The sequence below is a fragment of the Ambystoma mexicanum genome, chromosome 5q (assembly GCF_040938575.1).
Source record: "Ambystoma mexicanum isolate Mex_15411 chromosome 5q, UKY_AmexF1_1, whole genome shotgun sequence".
NCBI lineage: Eukaryota > Metazoa > Chordata > Amphibia > Caudata > Ambystomatidae > Ambystoma > Ambystoma mexicanum.
In genome coordinates, this window is record NC_090933.1 from 585,380,990 (window position 1) to 585,408,799 (window position 27,810).

Below are 27,810 nucleotides of genomic sequence, written 5' to 3' on the forward strand. Positions count from 1 at the left end.
CCTTGTGTGACATGGGCCCAAAAAAGATGCTAACCAAGAGATCGCCAAGTCAGAGCAATAACCGAGCATTCTCAATCTCTCTAACAGAAGGCCATGATCCACCAAATCGAAAGGCTACTGACAGATCGAGCAACATTAGCAATGCAACCTGTCCGTTATCCACTACATTAGAAAGCCTAGCTCGCAAATCCAACATGGCATGGCCATGCTGAGTTAGAAAGCCCGACTGACGGGGACCCAGCAGTCTATTTGTGTCTATATACCTTTGAAATTGCTTATAGGCTGCTCTATCAAATACCTTGAAAAGAAACTACACTTTTGTGATGGGTTGATAATTACCCACCACTGTAGAATCTAAAGAATCTTTTTTAAGAATAGGCAATATCCACATCTCTTTAAGTGACAGTGGAACGTTAGCAGTAATTTGTGGTCTCAAATATATCGGTAGCACTATCAGACCGCTTAAGATACGCATTCGTGAACATCTGGCTACAATTGGTAGTCAGGATGTGAAATATCCCCTTGCCAATCATTGGCAAAAATCATATCAACTGGATTGTAAGGATGACATCCGTTTTTTGGGATTATCCAAAGTTTCATTGCCCCCTAGAGGTGGCAACCTAACTTTGAAATTACGGCAATTGGAAGCCAAACTAATATGTAAATATCGAACTGTATATCATGGATTAAATTCGGATCATGAATTTGCTACTTTTCTTTAAATCATGTTTGATCCATTGCCTCATATTACTGGTGCCAGTGTAATCCCTGTATTTGTTTTTTTTAATGTATGCATTTTTGTTGGTATTCAGCAGCGCACTCATAAACAGCACCTCTAGTCTTGGTTGGGGTAATTACCCGTTCTTTACCCCCTACCCACCCCCTCCTTATTACTTTAGTTGTACTTTTCTATTTTCCTTCATTTATTTCTTCATCCTTCCTTTTAAGTTCTTGTTTGGGCACACTGATGACCACTTAACTTTATTCGTAATGAATTTATTTTTGGTATTCTCTCAATTGTAGTTGATGCCTCCTAATTTCTCACTTATATATAATTTTAATCTTATAATTAGGTTTGTTTAATTATATGGCGTAATAGTGTTTTTTTCCACACAAGTGGCCTTGGGGTCTAATTGGCGCTGCTGTTTCCATTCTATTCCAGCCTTATTCCCTACACCCAACATGGCGGCTCTGACTGAGCCATTACACGCTCATATTAACGTCCCATACCGCATTGCCTCCCTTTCGGAGGCCATGTTTTTAAGTGTTACATTCATTTTGCGGCTTGCGCGTTGAAATCCTTGTTGTTATTCTTTTACCTCCGTCGAGGTAAGACGTTTTTTCACGATCCACCGGGCCCTTTAATACATAATCCTGTTTCATCATATATGCAGAGCACCTAATTAAGCAATTGATGTTTGTTAACCCACACGAATTGCAGTTACGTGTCATGGTTAAATTAAGTACTGGCATTCATAATCATTTCCCTAAGATGCCGCGGTTTCATCCTTACTCGTACTGTGATTACACTTCACCATGCAATGAAACATTGCAAGTTAGCGACATTGATTTTTTGTTTTCTTCAATTCCTATTTTCAGCCTTACCGCAATCGCGAAGCATTAGAGGTATACTTTTTGACAACTTCCTAAGCGCCTTTATTTATTTTTGGTTTTTTGATTTTGGTAATTACAATATGTTGTTTCATCCCTGCAGATTTCCTCTTGGCACTGTCCTCATTCTGCAATTAGAGGTTTCTAATTTGAAGTTAAGGTAATATCCTTGGGCATATGCTTAGTTCAATACAATTTTACATCTCCAAAGACCTTGAAGTAGCTTGTTTTTTGATTGTGCTGCTGCAGCCACTCACATTTTAATTTGTATTGTGCTTTTCTTTTCTTGTTTCCTTTGGTTATTGAACATTCACCAACTAATGAACTTCAACTACATGCGGTACTGATCTTTATTGTCAATATTACATTTCTTTTTTCTTTATATATTCGATTTAACTGTCTGTGCTTATTGGCCTTGCACCCACTTTTGTGTAACATGCATTAATGTGTCTTGGCAAACTACCCCTTGCATTGCCCCTGTGCGGTATGCCATCCTATGTTGGATTTGGACTTTCTCAGTGGTATTATACTGGCAGTATAACCACAACCCCCAGACACCTGCAGCCTTGGTGCCTTCTTCTCAACTCTCTAGAATACAAGCGCTGTGGATTAGTGACTTTTTCTGCCAAACCGTGCTTCCATGTACAGAACAGAACAGACACATGAGAAATCTAACTAACTAGAAAATACTGTAATCCCCCTCCTCTTTCTCTGTAGAAGGAACACAGCATATGCAAAGATAGAACACATTCAGCACTGTGGGTGATGGGATAGGGGTTAAAGGGATGTCAAAAGACCACAATGTACAAAAGGATATGTCCTGAACTTCCTAAAAGGGTTTCAAATGACCTAACACAGTCTGTAGGGCCCATAAATTGGCTAGGGGGGGGGGTGCCAGTCATTAATACGATTGTAAATGTTTTGGGGGGTTTCAAAGCCATCAAACCAGGCTTCTCTCTGTCATTCACAGGTTCTCGTTGGTTCGTGGATGCGGCAGTCAAGATGGTCCAGTAGCAAGCTGGTGTTAATTAGAACGGAAGGTAGTTGCAGTCTTGATGCTGTGCAGATCGAGCGGTCACCAGGTTCGGTCGGCAGTCGAGGTTCGACGGAGGTTGAGTTATTACCAAGCTGTGCAGGTGAGTCAATTGATGTGGGGGCTCAGAGCTCAATGTTTGGAGGACACCAGTGTTCGGTCAATTGACTTACAGGAGCAGCAATGAAAGTGCTGGTGCTTCAAATGGTGACTCGAGCAGTGAAAGGCAGCAGTGCTTCGTTGGTTCGAACCGAGGAAATTATGCACTTCAGCTGGATTGGTGTAGCGTCAGAAGGTGTCAAACAGCAAATGGCAGTACATAGAGCGATGAATGCCAAAGGGCGATTTGAAGAGTCCTGGTGATTTGCTTGACATTGAACACACTTTCATCAAAGCTCTCAGTGGGTCAGCATCAGAAACACAGGGATCTTAGCTATTTGGGCTTGCAGGAGATGTGAGTCCCACTCCAGGGTCTCAAATCTGGTGGAGGCCAGCACATAGCTTCAGGGGTCCTGCTAAAAGGTGAGGTACTATGCAACAAGGTAGTTGGCAGGGATGCAGGTTTTGGTACAGTAGCAGAGATCACCCCCAATGGTCCCATTGATTAGCTATGGGACACAAGCTCACCTCTGCCTTGGAACACCTGCCTTCACCTTACAACTGGAGGACTTTAGAAAGGACTGTTCTCTCAGCAGGATTCAGAGAAGTAATTTTCCAGGGTTGGATTCCAGTGATGATTCAAAGGAGTGGTTTAACATCCCTTCTTATAAACAGGTGACTGGAGAAAAGGTAGCCTGCCCTAGTGGTCCCATCGTGTTCTTAAAAGAAGTGGACTTTGTCCTCCTGAAGTCACAACCAAGGTGCTTTGCTGTAGAGGAAGTGGAGGGGGCCGGAAGCAGAGAGAGACGGAGATAAACAAGATGTCAGAATCTTCCCCAAACAGTACAGGTCTGTCCGTGGGTCCACTAAACCTGCCCCCTCCCTACTCAATAGAATCAAAGGCCTTTAGAAATGCAGCACTCTGGTGTGAGGCCTAGCCCTTTGTGAATCTCTGTGCCCTTTGATTCATGTTCCCAGGCCAACCTCCTGTGACATGGCTGTCCATGGGTAAAGGGTGTTACCTGCCCTTAAAAAGGAACATGGAGAGTCAATCCCCCAAGGCTACAGTCCTGCTAGTGGGCAGGGGGAGCCTTTTCTGGAACAAATATTCATAACCCTTTCACAGCTGGATGGAGCTAACAGGGCTGACACATGTGTGATATTTGTTTAATGTGTCTGGGATAACTAAGAGAGATGTTGGTCAACCTACCCAAACTCAGGTATGGCTTATGTTTACAGTTTACTGTGCCACCAGGAGAGGATCCTCAGAGTTATGCAGCTTTTGGAACAGGGTTGTATTAAATACAGCCCCTGCACCGTAGATACTTTGCTGTCACTGCATCTTTGAAAGGGGCAGCTGTGATCTCTGAACCTGCACTGTGCCACAGGTAGAGCAGGCACTGCTAATCAGGATACCGATGCAACAGGACACCAATAAACACTATGCCTTTGGCTTGGAGTATATAATAGGGGAATCTGATCAGCAGATTACCCCTTCAGAGATGGAATTACTTGCATAATTTTATTATTTAATAAATATTTAAAACCTGGGTATTCACACCTTTTCCAGATGGCAATTCATCACAGTGATGAAGCTGGACCCAACACCTAATTCTAGGACATCATGAAAGGGTCCGGGGAGCACGTAAAGGCAGAGGTGATGGCAGGACGTCAGCTTTACGTTTGGTTTTCTCTGTTCTGCATACATGTTCTTTCAGAAATCAATACAATAAAAATGTTGATGAATAATGCTCCAGTTCATTAAATAATCAAAAGATTGGCCGGTATATATTGATGGACTCATTGCGTGATTGATTTCCCACTTGAAAACGGCCACATGCACAATAGGCTTTTTTCTGCATTAGAAAAGAAGAGCTTGGGTAGACATCACAGGAAGTGATGTCATTTGACCCCGCTCCCAAGTGACATCACAGGAAGTGATGGCCCACAACCGTTCACCCCTTAATAAAACAGGAAGTGGCATCACATAGCATTGTTCCTCAGTACACTAAAAAAAAATATGGTTACAATATCCATGCAATGTGATATACATTTCATACAAGAATGGATCACCCTATGTAGCATTAATATCAGTGTGTGTAGGCCCAAATTACAAAATTACTGTGAATGTAAGCAGATGTCCAAGGCCAAATGATCCCATGCAATGGAAAGAAAACACATGGCTGTTGCATGAAATGAAAGAAGGTGTGTCAACAAATTCAACCCTTAGAAACTGAGCCAGAACCAAGAAAATCTACAGTCATCCGCTGTCGGGATATGTAAAAAAAAAGGATTGTAGCAGGTTATATAAATGTACAGATGTTGAGGTTTTCTGAAGCATTTTCATTTTTTAGAAAGTTCTCAAATATTGAGTGTGTCAAGGAACGCAGAGAGACCCTCATTTCTTCCCCCCCAAGGCCTGCCACAAGACCACATTCCTCACTAGCAGATGTGTTTGGTCCATGGTGGCTGCACGAATATGTGCCATGTTACCATATAACAACATACTTATGCTGGGTTTAATGTAATGATACTATAAGAAAACATATCAAAGCTGCCTCTGCCAGTCTGCCAGTAGCCCCACATAACATACACTTGTTGGCTTTTCCATTAGAAATGCAATGCCATGAGTAAGAAGGCACTTCAAGCACAGAGGAAAACGGGAACCACTGCTTTGAGACAATCAATTCAAGCTCAGGGGGGAATACAGGCATCAACCCACACAGGAAACACAGCCTGAACAGTGGCGTTCAAGACACAGTAAAACCACAGACCGTAGGCGAACACTTCCAGAATATGGGCCATTCCCAGCTGCGCACAGGCACTTAGGTTGTACGAGAAGCACATCCGTTAGGATGACACTTCAAACACAGAAGACAGGCACATTTCTTGTTAGATTACTGGTAGGGTCTGACTGGGTACGAGTTGTCAACAGAGGCCTCAGCCCCTCTAGCAACGGACCAAGCTGCACCTTCACCAGTTAATCTGCCATGCCAGCTGTGCAGCTATAACCACCGTTGAGCAAACCAGGCACAATGCGATATGATGCCTTGCCAAAGATCACACTGTCTGTCAGTGGTAAGCCTTAATACAAAAATACTCCAATCTTAATATCTTAATCACACCTTCAACTCCCATGTGCTAGTGGGTGTGTGGCAATCTCATTGTGTCATTTCCCATTTGCCACCCTTTCTCGTGCAGCTAGTACATGCCATGTACTCACCCTCATTTGCCAATGTCATCCTGGGTTGATTTGCACAGGACTGCCCAAACCAACACAGCATTGCCATCAATAGACCTGGCAGCACCCCCACTTAACAATACGCTTCAGAGGAGTTGGAGCCATTTTCAATTCATGAGCCCCGCCAGCTGTTTGCTATGAAGACCCCCTCTGCCTTGCACTGCATCGTTCGGGGAGCTCCAGCCTCTATTCCCCTCTTCCCCAGTAGATCTGACCAGAGTTTGTAACTTTGGATTGGGGTGAGACCAGCCGCTTTGCTGCCAGTGGGGACAGCGTAAGTGGCTCTGTTAGGGATTTTGTCAGAGGGCCATTACATAATCTTTTGATATTTTCTTATGGTGATATAGTGGTGTTGTGTTATTCTGATGATACCTTCTATGATGTGACAAGACCTCCTTCTATCACCTGTATTCTATTTGGATTCAACTCTAAATACAGACTTCTGGGCCTAACACACTTGAAATGAAATGTTGACAGTGCTAACTGTCTCTCCAGCAACTTATCTACGAGGCTGGACTACTGTCTTTGACAGATCTGCTCCTAAACATTTTCCATTGTGAATGGTTCACCAATCACCCATGCAACATACGCTTTTAAACTTGCTTACTAAGTGTGCCAGACTTAACCTCCTGTTTTACCACCTTTGGTAAAATGTGTTACCTCTTTTGACATACTGGGGCTCTTCCCTGTAATTTCACACCCTCTTTGTCATTGAATACACTTAGAGCCAGAAAACACAACCCCACTGATTTAGTTTGAAAAATGCTTTTCTTTTATATGCACTATTATTTGAAACACGTTATGCAGTATGAACATTAATACAAAATAGCACCTCTACCTTAGATTGCATGACCAGTCTGTATTCATGACTAAACATTCACATTTCTTATCTTACCACAGACTTACCACAGACCACAGACCACAGACCTTGGGTCCCAACACAATTGGCAGAAGACAGTCTAAGAGAAGAAACAAAAACAAACACACAACAGCAGGCCAGCTTTCTTTTTCTTCCTTTACACTTCCGCATTTATCTCTTTCAAATGCTAAAAAGATAGCGGGCATCATTATAAGTTTGGCGGTAGCCGTGCCAGTAAAACCGGCAGGCTGCCACCAAAGTTCCAAAAATTTCTGGTGCCCACGAATGGGCAATTACCGGGTCATTACAGCCCTGCCGGACCTGGTAATTGCCCATTCGCGGGTGCCGGAACAGAATGCTCCCCATTCCCATTGAGCCCTTTAGGGCTCAATGGGAATGGGGAGGTCGGAAGCACCGGCGCCATTTATAATGGTGCCGGTGCATCCGACATGCTGTGCTTGTGGGTACCACTCTGCCTGCCAGGTCAGACCTGGCAGGCAGAAAGGCACCCACGAGCACAACTCATAGTTTGCCGGTCCATGAAATACGGTACCAGTAAGCTTACCGGACCCGTACTTCCCGGACCGGCAAACTTGTAATAAGGCCCATTGTTCATAAAATGACCATTTGATCCTGACTGACTGTAAAGATAAAGCTAATTATCCATATGTATACTCACTTCAAGTGTGGGTGAGATTTCTGCGCTGTTATCATGGGAAACCCGTCTGAATTGGACTATCAGCATACAGGAGTATTGTGGATTCTGCAAAGCTCAGCCACCCACGAAGGACACCATGGTGTCCAGTCAAAGGGTTGAATTCAAAAGGGTCAAATGCAATACATTCAACTCAAAAGGACTGAAAAAAAAATGATCGAATGTATTTTTTTAAAATGTATTATTTTTCTTGGCCTTGGTATAGCTTAAATTTGTGGTTTTAGCCCAAAAAAACAGGGGTTTGGAGGGGACCCCCAAAAAAATAAGTGCATTTGATTTTTTTGTTTTGTTCCGGTCCTTTTGATTCGAAACAATTGTATTTCAAAGCTTTGTATCCGATCCTTTCACCCTAAACCGGACACCGCACGTATCTCAAAGCCCCAGCTTCCTGGAAAATCTTGCACTGCACAACCCTGGCCTGTCACTTGCTCGCCTGCCGGCTGTCTGCTACTCTGCTATTCTGTCATCTGAACAACATCTGCTCACACCTCTTCGGTCTCCTATATTTATAGGCTATCCCTGTCCATCTCACTAAAAAACTGCCTTTTTCCTGATGTATACACCTCACCTCAGCTGGTTGCCATCTCTTCCCTTAGAGAACTACCTCCGAAAGATGCTTGTAACAATTGCTTCCTGCAGCACACAATAGCGCCTTCTCCAAGGTGCTTCCTTCGCAGCTTGTGTAATGGAATCACAGCTAATGCACTCTGCCTGCATGCTTTAATTCTACTGTAAAAACAGCACATTACTTTTGACATGTCATCTGAACCTAGTTTGCACTGCTTTGTTAAGGGTAAATGATCAATTAATAGGAAAGGTGTTAATTGGTTAGTTTGGGTTAATATGTATATAGTGCAAACCGGATAGATGACTTGTTCACCCTGAAGTGGATAATTTTAAAATGTGCTTAACCTGCATTTCCATCTGTACTGTAAGCAACTAATGTAGGCCAGCTATTTGTTGTCTGTATTCTGTTTACTGTCTCCTCTGAGTATGTCATGGCTCACTTAGTGCCCCTCATATACAGTACCCCTACATCTACAGTATCTCTCCTAATCTCTCCTATATCTCCAACAAACGCATTGTATAACTGGCACATTACCACCCATACATTTTTTGCAACGCATGCCACAATGTTGGTCCGTGTCAGCAGGCCAATAATTAACAACATGGGGGCAGTTGCTTGCCACCCCCCCTCCTGAGGTTATTCACCATTTCTAATTTACAACAGTTGAAAGGCCCTATGCCTTCTATGACAATATGTTTTCTTCATCCCAATGGTTTCTGATTGCCTTTTGTTCTCATCCTCCCCAGCACATTTAAACATGTGGCACAATTCTTTACCCATGTAAAATTGTGACCAAAAGTTGCCACTTATCGCCCTAAACCCCAGCCCTTTAAACCCCATGCTGGAGTATTCTCACACGTCCGGCCCATTGCCATTATACACAAACGGGTAACGCCAAAATGAAATAAATTAAGTAGAAATACAACAGACGAGTCATACCGGAAATAGCTGGGGAAAAGTACATATGATAATTATTGAGTCTGTCCAATTGCCAATCGCTCATCCGCCGATGCAAGAAATGCCAGAGGAATGGGTGGCCTATGAAATTGCTAATATGAAAGGCCACGGTACACTCATACCACTGCCTGCTAAACTTCGATCTACACGCATGTTCTGGCATTGTCACATGCTTTGTGCCAACTCAAATAGCCACCCCAATTAAGCACCACAGATAGAATTGAGTAATGAAGCACAATCACAGTATTAATTGGTAATTGTATGCTACGTTATATCGGCAAATAACTAACTTAATGAGTGGTAGGTGCACTGCCCAGTGCCACATCAATACCCCCATTCTCCCACTCTGTGTCACCGTTTCTTGAGAACCTTGGCACACCCTGGTTGTTACCAGTTTATTAGCACTCCTGATCAGCATTCCCTGTTTTACAGTCCTGATTGTTATGATATGATATTATTTGATATGCCATATATAGCGCGCTGTACACAAGTGTTTCAAGGTGCGACGAGGTAAAGGAGGGGAACAAAGGGAGGACAAGACAACCATCTTCCTAGGCCAAGTGGCATTGAAATTGCACAAGTGCAGGGGAGAGGGAAGGGGAAACGTGAAAGAGGAAGGGGAGGAGGAGCAAGTGCAAGACGAAGATTCAAAACATCAAAAAACAAGAGGTGCGGCCAACAGGTGGCAGTACATGGGTTAAGTGCAGACAACCAGTGTTAGATAAGTGCAGGTAGGGGAACTGTAGAGTTGCAGATACAGCCCAAAGTGCAGGGTTGAAAGGAGAGAGTGCAGGTGTGCAACCGGGAGGGCAGGGAACTAGGCCGTGGTTCAGAGGTTAGCTGGGTAACCAGTGCAGTATCAGACATGAGATCAGCAGGGAAGAGGAAGAGAGAAAGCAGAAGAAAAGAGGAAAGTCTTGAGCTGCTTGCAGAACCAGAGATGGTTCTGCTCAAGTTTCAGAGAGGCAGGGAGGCTGTTCCAGAGGGAGGTGCCAGCCGAAGAGAAATATCTGCCCCCAACTCATTGCTTGGAAAAGCGACAGACCCTCAAGCAGTTGGAGGTGGAGGAGCAAAGAGCTTGAGTAGGAAGATTCTTCCGAACAGATAGCTGGAGATATTTTGGTCCCAGGCCCCTGAAGGCCTTGTGGACAATGCAAAGGGTCTTGAACTTGATCCTTGCAGCCACTGGCAGCCAAATGGAGAGATTTCAGTGCTGGAGAGATACGATCCCTGGGCTTGAGGCCAAGGACAAGTCTCGCAGTCCTGTTCTGAATGAGTTGCAGAGGACGGAGAGTAGCGGCAGGCAGATTTGAGAAGAGGCTGCTACGGTAGTTAAGCCTAGAGAGAACCATAGCTTTGGGGACAGTGAGCTTCTGGGGGAAGGAGAGGAAAGGAAGAATATATCTGAGGAGGTGCAGTTGGTAGTTTGACTTCTTAGAGACGTCAGAAATGTGAGGAGAGAAGGAGAGTGTGGATTTGAAGATAACCCTGAGGTTCTTAGCCTCACAGGTGGGAGCAGGAAGAGGGCCAAGGGAGGCCGGCCAGAGAGTGGTGGGAAAGAAGGGTGCAGGTGTGCCGATGAGGAGGATCTCAGTCTTACTGGCATTCAGGCAGAGATCACTGGCAGCACTGCACTCCTGGATTGCAGACAGACAACCCGGGATGCGAGAAGGAGAAGAGGCAGCAGAGGGGAGCCTGAAAGTGAGTTGAGTGTCATCTGCAGAGCACTGGAAGTTGGAGCAGAGAGCAGCAATGCAGTGGGCGAGAGGTGTCAGGTATTTGTTGAACAACTAGGGAGAAAAGTTAGACCCCTGGTGAATACCACAGGTGGAGAGAGATATAGAGGAGAGAAGGACTCAAGTTGGACCTGGGAGGGTCGGTCAGATAGGAAAGGAGTCAGCCAGGCCAGAGCCTGATCAGTGATACCCAGGTTATCACAGAGCCAGTTGAGCAGGATGGTATGGTTGACCATGTCAAAGGCAGAAGAGATATCAAGTAGTATGAGGACCGAGGGGAGCTTAGAATCAAGGTTAGAGAGAAGGTATTCACTGATGTTTAGGAGAGCAGTTTCCATGCTTCTGGCTGCTGTGAAGCAAGACTGATGGTCATGGAGACAACCAACGGATTCAGTATGAAGATTAAGCTGGAATATGGCCAGCTTTTCCAGGAGTTTGCCCAGGAAAGGAGTGAACGAGAACGCTTGAAATTACCCTGAAGGGAGGGGTCGGCTGAGGGTTTCTTGAGAAGAGGGTGCACAAGAGAGTGCTTCAGGGGGGAGGAGAAGGTTCCAGAGGCAAAAGTGTGGTTGCAGAAGTCAGCCAAGATTGCAGCGAGGGTGTCAATGTGATCCTTGATGGTTTTGGAAGAACAGGGAAGAACCTGTTTTGAAGAGGTTTTCATAGATCGAACTTGTCTAGAAACCTCGTCAGGAGAGAAGAGAGGAAAGGCAGAGAAGGGAGGGGGCGTGGCTGCAGGCGGGTCAGAGGAAGAGGCGAGAGTGGAGGGAGAAGCAGGAGAAGCCGAGAGGGTGGACAGGATGTCCTGGGTTTTAGAGATGAAGTGAGAAGCCAGGGCTGTACAGAGGGCAGGTGAGGTAGTGACTGTGGCAAGATTGGCCATCTCCTTGCAGATTTTAAAGAGTTTGGCCGAGTTGTTAGATGTTGCAGAAATGCAGGTTTGGATGTGAGCTCTCTTCTTAGGGAGGACAGAGAGTCGGTATTGCCTTTGGAGCAGGTGGCAGGCCAGTTTGTCAGAGGATGTACAAGATGCCAACCATTTCCTCTCAGCCACCCTACACTTGCGTTTAAGGGTGATGAGGTCTGAGTCATACCAGGAGCTGCACTTGATTTTAGGCTTCATGCGGATCCTCATGACAGGGGCAAGTGCATCAAGAGTATCAGTGATAGCAGAGTGGAGCATGGAAAGGGCTGTGTCAGGGTGTGAGTCAGCCAGAAGTGCAGTAGGGGGAGAGAAAGCTGCAGTGAAAGCCACAACTGATACACGCTTCATGGGTCGAATGACTGAGAAAGTGGGTGGCAGTGTGGGGGTAGGTTTGGCCTGAGGGGTAGAAAGAGAGAGATGAGATGAGAGGAGAAAGTGGTCACACCAGGAGAGAGGAGTGGTGAGAGGGTTAGAGAGGGGGAGGTCTGAGGAGATCAGAACATCAAGAGTGTGCCCTGCAGCGTGAGTCGGCCAGAGGAATGAATGGAGAGAGGGAGAGAGTCGTAAAGGTTGTGAAAGAGTCCCATGGTGGGACAGGAAGCATCCTGGTGGATGTTGAAGTCACCAAGGAGGAGGAGTTGAGTGGTTGAGGCCAGGAGGGAGGAAGAGAGGTCCGCCCATTCGGAAAGGAAGTAGGTGTTCTGACCAAGTGGCCGGTAGATAATAGCCACTTTGGCTGGCCAGGAGAGAGAGAAAGCCTACAGACCAGGTATTCAAAGGAGGAGTAGGCCTGCGTAGGAATGATAGAGGTAGGAATATACTCCGGGAAGATCAAGGCTACAACCCCACCGGAATGGTTGGATCTGGGTGCAGAGGTGATCTTTTAGCCATCAGGAAGGAGAGTGTCAAAGCTTGTGACAAAGCTGCCCGTTAACCATGTCTCAGTGAGACCAAGGACATTCAAGTCGAGTTCTTCCAGGAGACGGCAGATGTCAGAGGAGTGTTTGACAGCTGAGCAAGAGTTATGAGTGGCGAGGTGGAGAAGGTTGCCATTCTTGAAAGAGTTCCCGGGAGGGGTACAAATCAGAGGTACTCCCTGCGGAGGTGTAGAAGGAGCCCGAGGGAGGGCAGAGGAGGTAGGAGGAGAGGGCAAGGTAGCCAAGGAGGAGGAAGAGAAGGGACAGCGGGAGAGGAAAGGAAATTCATACGGCGCAGGAAGCGTCTATCAAAGAGGAGGAGGTTGGCCAGAGAGCCTTGCACCAAGACCGTGCCATTAAGATAAACATTAATGATAACCTTAGAGGAGTGGAGAGAAGCCAGGAGGGCCTCCCACTGGCTGTCACCATTAATGGGAGAAGAAGAGAAAGGAGAGAGCACAGAAACCATATGAAGAGTCTATAGGTATGTCAAAGGAACGACAAAGAGGATGCTAGTGAGGATGTCTGGAGGAAGTGCTGGTGTAAGTATCAGCGACAGGGGGGCCTGGGTTGGAGACCAGGATATCCTTTTTGAACTTCTTCCAACCAGACTTAGTGAGAAGGGTAGGATAGTCGATGGAAAAACAGTTGGAGAAGATAGGAGAAACAGAGGGCATCATAAGTGATGCATAGGAGGGGGAAGAGGAGAGAGGAGGTGGTGGGTGGTGAATGAGAGAAGAGCGGGGTGGAGACACTGGGGGAGAACACGGTGCAGAGTGCAATTAGAAGGGACAGAACAAGACAGGAACAGCAGGACAGAATGGAAACATAATGCAGCCACCGGGGACGGCTAAGTTCAAAATTAGCAGGACAGAATGAAAACACAATGCAGCCACTGGGCACAGCTAAGTTTAAAATTAGCAGGACAGAATGAAAACACAATGCAGCCATTGGGCACAGCTAGTTTCAAAATGAGCAGGACAGAATGAAAACACAATGCAGCCACTGGGCACAGCTAAGTTCGGAATTAGCAGTACAGAATGAAAACACAACATTGTTACTACCTCATCAAACTACTTATTTTCCTGCTGTTACTTTCTGGCATTTTGCTCCTGATTGTCCCTATGGGTTCCCATTCCTGTCACTTCTCCCTCCAAACCCCGTCCCACCCTTCCTCTTGCTCCTAATTATAACTCCTGAGTTCCCTCTCCTAACCGTCACTTGCTGCCTCCCATTCCTAACACTCCCTGTCTCTCTTGTCAAGTCACTCCTTGCCTTCCACTTCCTGCAGCCTCTCACACTTAACTGACACACTCTGCCTGTTACTCACTTTTTCCATTCTGGCTGCCTCCTTCTGCCGATTGCCACACTTGCCTCCCTTCCTTGTCAGTCTCTGTTTTCCACTCCAGGCTGTAAACCCAAGCTGTTACTGTGCTGCAGTTACTCTTTCCCTCACTTCCATGGCTGTCATCCCAGTGCCTCCCACCCCTGCTGCATCTCCCTCTTCCACCCACTCTTTCCCATCCTTCAACGGCGACCATCTTGTTGGACAACTGGGATGGGTCAGGTTTTTCTTTCTTATCCACCATACATGCCAAAATGCTCAATTGCAGGTTTCAACTTTGCATTCCGTTAATTGTAATCAGAGATTTCCCTATTATAAAATCACGACTACAGGTTCCAGAATGCAAAGTTAAAACCAGGACTGCATCAATATTTCCTGACTGGAATGGGGCATATTGGCATGTATGGGGGCAGGCAAAGAAAAAGACAGTAACCTCCTCCCATGTACAAGTAGCGACAAAAGTCTTTGGGTGTTCTCTTGCAAGACAGGTCTCCTGGAACTCGAGGGAGTCTCCCTGTAATGGGCATCAATTCTATGGCGACTTCAAGAAAATCGTAAAATTTTCCCTATGAACTTTTTGAAAGTGATGCGTCGTGAGTCTCCAGGGTGACAGCCGCCTTGGCCGGGTGTGGAAGCTGGCTGCACCCCTCCCTCCCCCTATCAGGGTGTTATGTTATGAGAATTTGTAAAGCGCAACGTACGCCAAAGGCATCTTGGCGCTAGGGAGTAGAAGGTGAAAAAAATGATTCTAAAGAGTGCTAAAAGAGAAGAGTCTTCAGAGCATGTCGGAAGGCCAGATGATTAACAGTAGCATGGAGAGCCCAAGGAAGTAGGTTCCATGCTTTGGCTGGGAGACTAGAGGACGATTTGGCACATAGTGGATAGACTTCTCCTGCAAATATTCAGCTCCAGCCTTATAGAAAGCCCGGTGAACAAGGCACATAGATTTAAAATGGATCCATTGTTCAATGGAGAGCCAGTGCAGCTGACGCAGGGAGGGGGCCATATGCAAGCATGCTGGCAGGCACAGTATTGTGTGAGCAGCAGCGTTTTGGAGCATTTGGATCCGATTGAGCAGATAGTGTGGTTGGCCGAAGTACAGTGAATTACAGTAGTCCACTGTACTAAGAACCAATGCTCCGACCACTGGGGCATGAAACTGACCCGGGATAAAAGGAAGAACCTTTCTTAACGTCCGCAGTTTAAAATGGCCGGCTTTGCAGATAATGCCCACTTTCTCATTCATCATCAGAGAAGAAGAAAACTTTACTCCCAAGTTTCTCACCGTAGGAGACGGGAGAGGGAAAGGGCCAAGAGTCATGGGCCAGAAGTCCGGAGTCCAGTAGTTGAGGGGGGTGTTTGTCCCTACCACCAGTACTTCTGTTTTACTACCATTAAGCTTGAGAGAGTTGGTAGCCATCCAAGCACCTAAATCTACAAGACAGTTGCTGAGACGGGCTGCAGTGTCGGACCGAGAGAGATCCAGACGTACCAAGATCTGTGTGTCATCAGCGTAAGAGTACAATCGAAAGCCGTGAGATAGAATGAAAAGGAGCAGTGGGCGAATGTAAATATTAAAAAGGAGGGGCGATAGGCCGACCCTTGAGGAACATCACAGAACAGTGCAATAGATTTCGAATAGTAAGGAGGCAGAAAGACCGATTGAGACCGGTCGGTCAGAAAGTCTGCAAACCAGTTCAGCACCTGACCCCCCAGGCCCGCGGCCCAAGTCCAACAGACGGGACATAAGTGTAGAGTGATCAAACATGTCGAACGTGGCCGAGAGGTCAAGTAATAGCAGGGCACCCACCCCGCCCTGATCAACTATCCGGGTGAGGTCATCGAAAACCGAATTAAGAACTGATTCAGTGCCTTTTCCAGGATGGAAACCGGATTGAAACGTATCAAAGTAACCTGAAGATTCCATATAGGATGAGAGGAGGGGAGAGACCAATGCCTCCAGCGTTTTCATCATGGATGGGAGAAGGGAGATGGGGCGGAAGGGTGCATCACACTCGAGGGTTAAAGGCACCGCCCATCTTTGGGAAACGGCACAGTTTGGGGCGCGGTTTACATCACAGAGAAGTGAACTCGGGATCCCAATAATATGAGAATGAAGCCAAGTTCCATCCTTTCTTCCACCGTCTGTAATATTAGGGCAAATTGGGCACATTACTCGCCCACCCAATATTGACCAGTGATCCAGTGGCAAATGGCTCTGCTACTTCAAACACTATCAAGTAGGCATTAGCCGAGGCATCTTAGGCCCGAACCACCCTACTTACTTACAGCAAACAGAACAGGACACTGCACAGGCAAGGCACACACTATGCTGAAAACAAACAGCTTCAGTTACAGCCAGTGTACCGCTGGAAAGAAACCCAAACAGTATGTCATCAGCAACAACAAGTTACAATGTCACAGGAGGCAAAGAGCAATACCTCTAAGCAAAGGACACTACAGTTTACATTAATTCACAACACCTGAAATTGTGGAGGGAGTAGGGAAGGAGCATCGCTCCTCTGTTGGTGGTGTCAAGGGCGCGGCTGGCTTGTGAGGCTCTTGCCTAAGCTGCGCATGAATTGAGCGTATGTATTCAGCAATGTGAGAGGCAGGCGGAAGTCAGCCCTGCCTGACCCTCATGGCCTCACTCTGCTGGTAATGGGTCTGCCTCCGGCAGAGGGCGCGGGGGGTCTCCGGGCCCAGCAGTCCAAGAGTTTCTGGTTTAAAAAAGAAATGTTTTCAATTGTATTTTATATAGGGTTTGCAAGGAGATCACAGGGGTTGCACCTGTGACCCACAGGGGTTACAGGTGGGACCCTTAGTCACGCCTAAGTGACTTCCATGGGTACAACTTTGAGTTCCTATGGAGAAGAAACCGTGATGGGGGAAGGATGTTATGCTGGTAACAACGTCCATTTCATGCCTGTGCTTGTGATCAGCCCTCATGGACAGCTCTTCCACTGTTGAAGGCACTTTTTTACTGTGCAGGGACAGCACTGCTCCGAGCCCTACCTTGAATGCATCAGTTTGTAAAACAAACAATGTTGAAATTTGGTACCTTGCGAATGGGTTTGCTACAAAGAATTACAATGACGGAATCAAAACAAGCCTCGTTTGTTTTTTCCCACTTGATCTTCAGGCAATCTGCGTTTCTCAATTTGTCAGTTGGGCATGATATGATGGATGAGTAATTTGGGAAAAAACATGTATAATAGACTATTAACCCTAAGAAAGCCCTTAAGTCTCTTTTAGTTTAGGGCATGGAATGTCTTTCACAGAAACCCAGGTATTTTACAGGCAACTGGGCAAGATGGCATTTCTTTGGGTTGGTGGTTAGTCTGGCTTGCCATAGGGCTTGGGTAATATGGTATAGATGCAACATTTGTTCTTCCCAAGTACGACTGCGTATACCAATGTCCTCTAGGTAGCCCCCACAGAAATTGGTGTATGGTTGAGTACTTGATCCATTAACCTTTGAAAAGTTGCCATGGCACCATGAAGACCAAAAAGAAGGACCTTATACTGGAAAGGTCCTCTAGCGGGGCAGAAGGCAGTCTTTTCTTTGTCATCAGGGTTCAGAGGGACCTTCCAATAGCGATTGGTCAACTCAATTGTGGAAATGTAAATGGCGGTGCCCAGTCGGTCGATGAGGCCATCAATTCTTGGCATTGGGTAATTATCAAACAGGTACACAGGCCCTCATTCCGAGTTTGGTGGTAGTAATGGCGCTAAGTGTCCGATTTGGTGCAATGGGGACTTACCGGTCTGGTCAGGCCTTGGCGGGACCGGTAAGTCCCCATTCACCAAACCATTCCCCATTCCCATTTGAGCCCCCATAGGGCTCAATGGGAATGGGGAGGGTGCAAATAACGGGCTGGCGTATGTCAAGCCCGTTATTTGCGCCCAGGTCCCTTAACGGGTCACGTCCATAACGCCAGGTCAGACCAGGCGTTAAGGAAGGGACCCGCTAAGGGACCCCATAGAATGGCGGTAAGGGATTACCGGCACCAGTCTCCTTACTGGTGCCTAGTATCCCTTACCCCCCTACTCGGAATGAGGGCCACTGTGTTTAACTTTCAGAAATCAATAGAAAACCACCACAATTTATCTGGTTTGGCCACCAGGAATATTGCTGAGGGCCATGGTCTCTGTGATGGTTCTATAATATCACTTTCCAACATCTTATCCACCTCTTGGATTAATATTTCCCTAAATTATCTCGGTATCCGGTACGGTTTTAAGTTTGTGACCTTCCCCAGCGGTGTTCCGATATGGTGTCATATTCCCCTGACCCTCAGGGGTAAACAACTAAATGCATCCAGGAACTGGTCCAAGAGATCTTCAATATCTCTATGTTGAGGAGCAGGGAGATCACTGGGTAACAGGTTCAGAGTGTCATCCTCTTCAGCTAAGAGGCTTGCCATGATCGCAGAAGTTGACTCTACCGGATCCTGTCTCCACTCTTTCAACAGAGTTATATGCTAGACTTGGAACTTGAGGCATCTATCAGGTTGAGAGACTCTGGTCCGGTCTCTTCAATAATCTTGTATGATCTGTACCACCGAGATATCATTTTATGTTCGGAGGTGGGAAGGAGGACAAGGACCTTTTGTCCAATAGAGAAGGAGTGGGTGATTGCTTTTTTATCATAACGATCCTTTTGATGTTCCTGTGCTCTAGTTAACTTGGAATTAAATATATCTCTAACAACGGCCAAATGCTCTTTAATTCTTTGTGCCATTTGTGTAAGTGGTAGCATTCTTACTCACTCTCTTCCCAGGTCTCTCTAAGCAAATGCAACACGTCTCTGGGATCTCGTCCATATAAAGTTCAAAAGGCAAGAACCCCAGAGAACTTTGTGGAGATTTTCTAATGGTGAATAAGGCCCATGGTACCATCATGTCCCAGTTCCTCCCATCTGTTTCAACAAGATTTTAAGAATTCTTTTTAGGGCATGGTTGAATTGCTCAACAAGCATGTCTGTCTGGGGCTGATATACAGACGTTCTGAGGGTCTTAATGTGAAGGATTTCCTTTACATCTCCCATGATTTTGCTCATGAATGGCATACCTGGATCAGTAAGAATTTCCTTTGGGAAACCTACCCTTGATAAGAATGGTATTAGGTGCTTCAAAATATGCTGTGAGGTATTGCTTCACATGGGAAAAGCTTCTGAATATGCATAGCGTAATCTAGTATTACCAGTATATAGTGATCCCCCAACTTGGAAGGTTCTAGGGGACGTACAATATCCATTCCTATTCTAGAAAAGGGAATGTCTATAACAGGTAAATATTCTAAGGGGGCTGGCGGGGGTTTCTGCGGGTCTGTTTTCTGACATAATGGATATTTCAACACAACATTTTTGACTTCCATAAAGATCCCGTGCCAGTTGAATCTATTAACAACTTGTTCCTGGGTCTTGGAGACCTTAAATGGACAGACGTAAGGTGAGCATTGTCTATCTACAGAACTACCTGTTGATGGCTCTCTGGGAATATTTGGGATCAAACCACACCCTCATCAGTAGTGTCCCCTCTATAGGGTAAGTCGTGCTTAGTGACCCCCCTCCCCTTTCTTCCTTCCTTCTGTCTCGGGAATCACCTTTTGAAAAGCCTCTGCTAGTATGGGGTCATTCCGTTGTGCAAAGGGCAGGCCTGGAATTATCTCAATTTCGTTGTGGTTGTTCTTAGGGATTGGGGTTTCTATACCCAGGTCTGGAGCTTGGTCAGTCTCACTGAACCCTGTCATCCCCCTCTGAATGTTTTCTTGATCTGGGACTTCAAGGATATCAGGGAATACTACTATCTCCAAAATCCCTTGGGCCACTTTATCACCAAGCTTCACCCTCTATGAATTTTTCTCATTGTTGTATAGGAGTACTTTCACATCTCCCCGATAAACAGTGTCTGCTACACCTGCTAACACGTCGAAGCCATATTTCCATGTTAATCCTGACTTAGACGTTATTCGGATATAAGTGTCTGAATGGGGAGTTAGAACCAGACCTGTGGGTATTATCTGTCTCTCCCCTGGGGCAATGTTCAGGTCTTGGCTACTACAGAGGTCAAACCCAATGGATTCCCTGGTGGGTACTGTTGGGATGGTGGCCTGGCCTGTCAGTTTGATAAATCGGATGGTCCCCTGGTTTGTATCAGCCAGGCCAGATCCCACTCCTGGCACCACTTGTAAGGGTGCAGAAGTAAAACTCTGACACAGAGTGGTCATGTTTTGGGTACAAACGTTTATTAGATTAAAAAGAGAAAAAGTAAACCTAATCTTGCCCTAACCGAAGAGGGGTTCCCTTGCCTCAACTGAAATAACTAGTGTCAGAATGTCCAAAGTAAAAAGTTCCAATGTCAAAATCCTAAATCTGTCCTTAACACGCTAAGCTAATTAAATCAAAGTGATGTCTTCTTGGTCCACAGGGTTGACTCCCTTCCTCTGGACAAAAGTCAGTTTTTAGTCTCAGGGGGTACCAGATCCTGATTGGCAGCCTTGGTTCTCTCTCACCGGGTACTGCTCCGAATAAGAATAGCCTGGGTGCTTCCCAAGGTGAATTGGGTCACTGACCCTGGTGGGTATACTTGCTTCCCTTTCACCAGGCACTATGATGTAGAAGATTGACATGGAGGCTCCCCAGACTGTGGTGGGTCCTTAATCCTGGTGGGCAGACCTGGTTCTCTTTCACCAAATGATGCAGTGAAAAGGATTGGCCTGGAGTCTTCCCAGGGTGTGGTGGATAATGCGGCCTTGGTTCACTAACCTGCCAAGTACTGTAAGAATTGTTCAGCAAGTCCCAGTTCTCTTTATTTGGGTGTGAGTCCCATAGTTTGTCTGTCCCAAGGCTTGGTTTACTCTCCTGCCAGCCCAAAGTACAACTGGATGTACTTATTTCCTTCCCTTTACTTGTCTTTGGGACCCAGACCCTGGTTTGTAAACTGTGTCCCAACTTGCTTGAGTCACCATGGTCTTCCCAACTACCCAGGTACCTCTTCTTGCAGGCTGCACAGTTGTCAGCTCTGTGGCACTCACTGGGCTTGTTTGTGTGACTCCACTTCCTTCTCTGGGCCTGCCCTGCTCTGTGGCAGCTACACAATGCTTCTCCATTCCAGGCTAGCGTGGCTTCTGGCTCCCATGCTTCCTGGACCTTTGTGGCACCCAGCGGACTTGCTTGTTCACGTGTTGTGCAGTCCTCTGGTCCAGGACCAGCTTTAGGCTCTCTTCTCCTTGGTGTCCTGGTCAATGCCCGTGTGCATGTTGGGTTCTTCTTGGCTCTCATGGCTCCTCCGGGGAGGACTTGACATTATGTCAAGTCCTTTCTTGGTTTTTATTCTATTTCTTCCCATAAAAGTCTTACCTCTAAAGATTAAATACATTCCCCTCACTCTGAACCTAGGTCACTTGCAAGTAGAATCGCCTTGGTGTGCTGTAAATAACTGTATGTATTTATTCTAGGTCTTTTTGCTACCTGTGTTTTACTGACTGATATGTAATGTAACTAAGAAAATGAGAATTCCTTGTAATTGTGCCCCGATACCTCCAGGTTTGGAGCACCCTACAAATAAATAAAGAACAACAACAAATAACCACTAGACTGGTAAAAGTGGTCTCAATGATAACTCGCTATTGCTCTGCAGTTCCACCTTGTCTCAGTTCTAACGGGGCGTGGGTGTGGAGAATCGTCCTTGTCTGAGTACTTTCTACATTAACTGGATTTGCAAAGTACATAGGGTATGAAAGAATAAAAGAAGAGGAATGAGGGGTCTGAGAAATTAGGTAATTGTGGGAAGGAGGCCTAGAATCATGGTATTTGTGGAAATACTGCATTCGCCTGATGTGGTCATCACTGGTCCCAAAGGGGAATTCCCCTCCCATGAGATCCTACCGCTGAGTACCACACCCAGGGGGACTATCGGGTAGCAGCCTCCCCTCCCTGGCCTCATGGGTAGGGCCTCCCCCTTCAGAAGCAGTGATGACATTCTGGGATACGTCACAAGGGATAGAAAAGTTAACACCAAGAGGCAGTTTTCTTTTTTAAAAGGAAAGTGACACCCATGACTAGATACAAAGACTGGGGAGAAAAACCTGCTTTGAAAAATGACTTTAAGGACTGACTGAGAATAAGTCAAGCATAACTTGGTACAGGCAGAAGCTCATACTGAAAATACACTGAGGCTAGTGTGCAAGTACCCCTTCTTTTTTCCTTTTTAGTTAAGTGTTTTCTAAAGTGGTGGGGCCAGTTAGTTGTTTAGGATTGGGACAGAAGACTTTTTTTTTTACTTTGGACTTGACGTGCTCCCTTAGTGTTAGTGTTGCTAGGCACGGAATTTCCCTCATAGCTGTATAGCTATTATTTAAATAAACTTAATTAACTATGACCCAATGTAGTCCGAGTCCTTCTTCTGGTTCACCACAGAGTGTTGAATAAATGTGGTCTAAAATCCATAGGTTTGTGATGTGCTCCCTGAAAGACACAGGGGCGAGGAAGAATACTAGGGATCCTAAATGAAGACGGGCCGATGTTAACAGAAGAAAGACAGGAGCCATTTGGGAAAGGGGTTTCAGAGTAATTTTGTGCAATCAAAAGAGGGAGATCGCATGCACGAGGCACGCAGAGCAAAAGAGTGAGCAATCCATTTAGTGACTTCCAGTCGTATGCAACAATACACTGTTTACAGCCCAACTGGGAGTATTTGTAGCTGGCATAACGTGGAGCAACAAATCAATTTGAGGATCTGCGATCCTGTGCAGCAATATAAGTAATTTTACCAACACAATGGGAATAGTGTTGTTCTCGTAGGTCCTGGACCCCGATTTTGCCTTTCAGCACCTCTTCCACTCTACCAGGCTCTCCTGGACATTCTGGAGCCCTCTGGTACTCTCTGGGACCCTCTGTGTCATGATGCCTACCCCGGGGACCCAGTCCAAGTCCAGCAACCCAGGAAGCAGGCATCAAGTTATTCCAAGCAAGCCCAACAACCCCTGCTAGGGGCTATTTGGGTGCAGTCCGGGCGTCTATGGCGCCAGGCTCATATGGAGAGTCAGTTGTGGGGCCATAGGCGCCAGGCTCATAGATTAAAACTTACCTGATGCAGACCATGCTGCAAACTTACCTGATGCAGACCATGCTGCAAGATCTCCAAGCCAAAAGAGGCTTGGAAGGGACTACTTTACATAGGGACTATTTTTTTACTCGGGTGGGGCTGGGGAGGAATACTTACCTGGGACTACTTTGGCGGCTATTTAAACCACGCCCGAAGAGCAGCACACGCTTCGCATTATTCTGCATCCAGCAGCGTAACGCTCACCGTGCCTGCAAGTCTGCATCCAGTCTTCTGCCATGCCCGCCTCGAGTCTGGAGCTCCTAGAAAAAGGGAGAAAGAAGGAGAAAAGGTTAGAACAAGAGCAATACCTTTGATCCTTACCTGAATTCCCGATCCATCGCGCCTTCGAGCTGGAAGAAAGAAGTTATTTTATGCGCGTCGCCTCGCCTGCTGCAGCGCCGCGCTGAGCTCACCGGCCTTCGCAGCATCTTCAGATTCCACCGAATCCCTCTGCATGTTCCCGCCACACTCCGGCATCTAAAGGGAAGACAAGAACAGCAAGGTGAGCCAAGGGAATACACAGAGGCAATATTAGTTACCCCCATAGACTTACCTGGTTTTACCTCCGGGGGTACTATTCCTCTTCACGGGTCGGCGCAGCTTCCACTGCATCCTCGCCGAACCCCAGCCCCTAAGGGGAAACAAAAGGACAGCAAGGTGAAACAATGGGACAAACAAGGGGAAACCTCCTCACCACAATAGACTTACCTGATTTTACCGCCAGAGGCATTATTCCCAGAGACTTCATACTTTCTCTCAGCGCCTGAATAAGGAAGAAAGCAACAGGTTACATATTGACATTATTTTATCGAGCTGTGTTGGATAAAACAAATCCTTACCTGAATATTACCGTTTGCCACGAGGAACTCTTCACTAGGGTCAAGCTGCAACCTGCAAGGAATCGGACAAGAGTGAAAGTCCGACATTTGAACTCTTACGAACTACATACATACGGGAATCTCTGAGTCAATATTGTACTGGAACTCACCAATTCCTTCGAGCCAGTGAAGCAACTGGTTATCTACGTGCCCCTGCGCTCAATGCAGGATGGAGAGCTCATCTTTCCAAACCATCAGGTGAGACTATAAGAGGGGGCACCAAAGGTGATCAGTGGGGAGAACAGCGGTAGTGGGGGGGTTAACGCTCAACTCCAGGGGTGGTTAATTCCCTTTCTCCTTTTGCAGAAGAATATTCCTACTGGCCAAGCAAACGAAGCTAGGTGGGCCAGTCCAGTCCGTCATCTCAGCACTACGCGTCACCTTGGTGGAGACCGCAGCTGTCCAGTTCAGATCGACGCACCTGTGGGAGCCAGTTAAGCGTAACACTCTGAGACCCTTTGGCATTTCAGCAACAGTATTTCAAGCAGCAGGCAGGGGGCAGGTTCATCAGGTTTTATTTCACGTCAGACTGACACAAACAACATCGTGGTCAAGTACACAAACCCCTGCTCCCTGCTGAAAACGGAGCTTACTTTTATACTTGTCAGAGAAAGAAGAGTCAAACCCCCACCGTTTTCTAAACATGCCCAGGCAGAACTCTCCGCTGACTATACTCGTGCACAAAGCAATTATTCCTTATCTGTTCAACCCTTCAAATTGAAATACATTCTGGCACACATCCTTGGATTTTCCCGGCCACACTATCGCAAGTATGGTCATGCAGTTGCATCCCTTGGTGAGAAATCCAGACATAGCCTCATTATATGTCTGGTTTCAGACTATTTATCGGTTTCTACAGGGCACTGTGGCCTTGAACTTTTCAACTCCAGGGCTGATTTATGCTGCTACTGTCTACAGAAGGCTTCTTCAATTAAAGCATTATTTTTACTCAGTTAAAGGCATTGCTGGTTACACAATGGTAGAGTTCTTTTCTGTCTGGGTATAGTAAAACCACTTAATCATTTTCCTACTCAGTTTTTTATAATATGCATTCTGTACCCTGCCTAGCTACTAAATCCTGATAAAAAGCATTTTTGACTTTATAAGCATAACACCATTTGAAATACTAATGTCTTTTAACCCTATGAGTTCTATTTTCACACATTTACAATACTAAATCACTCCATACACATTTCTCTGCCTAGCTCTAAGTGGGCAGGGACTGCCCCCTACTGCATTCAGTTGCTGGTACTGCATCTTCATTTTGGCACCTCCGTTACACGTCCCCATCTTGAAAGTTCTTGGATGCTAAAACAATTACTTTCAACCATATCCATGTCCATCCTCCTTCATACTTATCTAAAAATATTCTATCACAATTCTACAATTTGTCAAATACTAACATATTATTGTTCTTAAAAGAAAACATGCGCGTGTCTCGAAACTTCTTTTATCTTCTTTCATCTAAGTCCCTCTTTCCTTTCTCAATTTACTTTAAATTGTATGCCTTAGATAATTTCACAGCCATTGTGAGACTCGAGAGGTTGGTCAAGATTTGAGATAACCCATTAGCCCATTGTCTTTTCATATGTCATATCTTGTCCGCAACTCCCACCCCAACAAAATACAATCTCTACTTGTTCCTCTTCTTCTGCCCATGCATATAATTATATATATATATATATATATATATATTCAACAAAGGTAGCAGGCGCCCCTCTCTCGGAAGACAAGGCATGATAACCTGTTCAGTGGTTGTTAACCACATTGAGAGTTTGCAGCCATCTGCTTTTTGCTCACTGTACCTTTCACAGATGGGAAATATCCATTTGCATATCAGTCTTTGTCCTGCCCACATGGGCAGTCCAGCACCGAAATGCTATGGCAATTCCTCTCTGAACAAGAGTACCACCAGCAACCACATACACGTGTTTTAGCCTTGTTGGGCATCATCAGTGAGGTGAAGCTGAGCCTCTCTAAGCACAGTGAGCAGGGAGTCCACGTCTGGTTGCCCCCAGGTAACCTAGGGTGACCAACCCCAAGTTCCTTCAACAAATTCAACAAAGGTAGCAGGCGCCCCTCTCTCGGAAGAACAGGGCATGATAACCTGTTCAGTGGTTGTTAACTACATTGAGAGTTCGCAGCCATCTGCTTTTTGCCCACTGTACCTTTCACAGATGGGAAATATCCATTTGCATATCAGTCTTTGTCCTGCCCACATGGGCAGTCCAGCACCGAAATGCTATGACAATTCCTCTCTGAACAAGAGTACCACCAGCAACCCCATACACGTGTTTCAGCCTTGTTGGGCATCATCAGTGAGGTGAATCTGAGCCTCTCTAAGCACAGTGAGCAGGGAGTCCACGTCTGGTGGGAACAAGGCATGATAACCTGTTCAGTGGTTGTTAACCACATTGAGAGTTCGCAGCCATCTGCTCCCTGCTCACTGTGCTTAGAGAGGCTCAGCTTCACCTCACTGATGATGCCCAACAAGGCTGAAACACGTGTGTGGGGTTGCTGGTGGTACTCTTGTTCTGAGAGGAATTGCCATAGCATTTCGGTGCTGGACTGCCCATGTGGGCGGGACAAAGACTGATATGCAAATGGCAATTTGGCAATTTCCCATCTGTGAAAGGTACAGTGAGCAAAAAGCAGATGGCTGCGAACTCTCAATGTGGTTAACAACCACTGAACAGGTTATCATGCCTTGTTCTTCCGAGAGAGGGGCGCCTGCTACCTCTGTTGAATATATATATATATATATATATATATATATATATATATATATGTATATATATATATATATATATATAATATATATATATATATATACACATATATACACAATGTTTTCAAACTGTATCTTTCCCTCTTGTTCCACACATCTTCTTCCACTTTACTCATCTCATTTTGGCATCGGTGGAACGTCTGTGTCCTGTTGCCTTTGTCCTTTCTTTTGAGCTGTTTTCACAGTCAGTCTCCCAGGTTCTTTGATGCTTAGAACAGGAGTCCATTGTCTTTTTTTTCTTTTTTCACAAAGAGTTCACTTTTTCTCGAGTGTCTCTCTTTCAATAAATCCATTGTTCAAATGAGTCTAAAAGAGGGGACGTTTCAGCATGGGGACATAGGGTTGGGGGAGTCTTTTGCAGACACAATTCAGACAAACAACCTTGGACGGGCTTCCACTGGGTTTCTCTATGACCTCCCTCTTTCCTCACACGGTTCAACATTAATCTTCTGAGGTATACAGGTCCCTCGATGTATACCTGTAATATAAAACTGAATGAGTTATTTTGTAAAATAAACATGTCTCTTTTATTTGCCACATTCCCTATCAAACCATTTCCTTAAAATAAACCCTCTGCTTCACATTCCAGCTCTCATACCCTACCTCTCATTGAACACTCCTGCCTCCTAGAGAAACTATAAGACACTTTCATTTAAACATTTCTTTTTTATGGGTCATTCCTGCCTCATAAACAAAATACACCCCCATCTTTTGCTCTGTGTCAGCCGGCAAGAACCTGAGTTTGTTTTCAATATTATACCATACATACGCTGTCCTGAATGGGACACATTTTATTTTTCTTGAGGGTGACACATGCAACCTTAAGGAAATAAAAATAACAATTAAAGAAAGATGTCTTCTCCTTTTCTGGTCTTCTAGGTATGTCCGTAGCATCTGACAGAGACGTCCTTGGGGATCCCCCTTGTCTGTAGAAAGTCAAAATGGGAGCAAAAGTCATTCAGGCACTGTTAAGGGGTCAGGTTTTGCTTCTAACTTCAACCCTTTCCTCCTTTTCTGCAATCAAAAAA

General features: G+C 45.8%; 1 long non-coding RNA gene across 1 annotated transcript in view; it reads left to right on the top strand.

Annotated features, from left to right (window-relative positions):
- The first annotated feature begins 2,588 nt into the window (after nucleotides 1-2,588).
- The window catches only part of LOC138498609 (uncharacterized), a 108,461-nt gene continuing 83,239 nt past the window's right edge, over nucleotides 2,589-27,810 (top strand). Inside the window, exon 1 of the long non-coding RNA XR_011278781.1 lies at nucleotides 2,589-2,747. This is a non-coding gene — a long non-coding RNA (uncharacterized lncRNA). The remainder of the gene's footprint in view (nucleotides 2,748-27,810) is intronic.